This window comes from Octopus bimaculoides, chromosome 26 (assembly GCF_001194135.2).
Source record: "Octopus bimaculoides isolate UCB-OBI-ISO-001 chromosome 26, ASM119413v2, whole genome shotgun sequence".
NCBI classification, from domain to species: domain Eukaryota; kingdom Metazoa; phylum Mollusca; class Cephalopoda; order Octopoda; family Octopodidae; genus Octopus; species Octopus bimaculoides.
The window spans coordinates 2942386-2942992 of NC_069006.1; the positions used below are offsets into that span (position 1 = coordinate 2942386).

At 40.0% G+C, this 607-nt stretch overlaps 1 protein-coding gene across 1 annotated transcript in view; it reads left to right on the plus strand.

The window, feature by feature from the left end:
- The window catches only part of LOC106879338 (cytochrome P450 3A21), a 113051-nt gene that overhangs the window by 28874 nt on the left and 83570 nt on the right, over positions 1–607 (plus strand). The window lies entirely within an intron of this gene.

Here is a 607-nt window from a genome sequence, read left to right on the forward strand (position 1 = left end):
GTAAACCACTCCTATGATGACACGAATGAATTGAATTATTTAACTGAATCATCATGAAATTAATATTCATTCCAATGCAATGTTGAAATCAGCTTCAATGTTTTATAACTTGAACCGTCAGTGACTCAACGCGTCACGGGTAGTCTAATGTTGTACACACACGCACACACACACACACACACACACACACACACTGATATGTATGTAGTTATGTCTGATTGTCTGTATATCAAGCGCACAAGCTAAAGATAGATCATGACTTCACAAAATTTGAGCACTAAGTACAATACAGTCTTATGTGCAGATAAAATTATCATTCAACGCGTAAGTTCGGTCCGAAGTAATCGCGATATCGCTGACATATTTATTGATGTACAGTGAAGGCACAATGGCCCAGTGGTTAGGGCAGTGGACTCACGGTCGTAGGATCGTGATTTCGATTTCCAGACCGGGCGTTGTATATAAATATTGAGCGAAAACACTTAAAGCTCCACGAGGCTCCGGCAGTGGGGTGGTGGCGAACCCCGCAGTACTCTTTCACCACAACTTCCTCTCACTCTTTCTTTCTGTTTTTGTTATACCTGCATTATATATATATATATATATA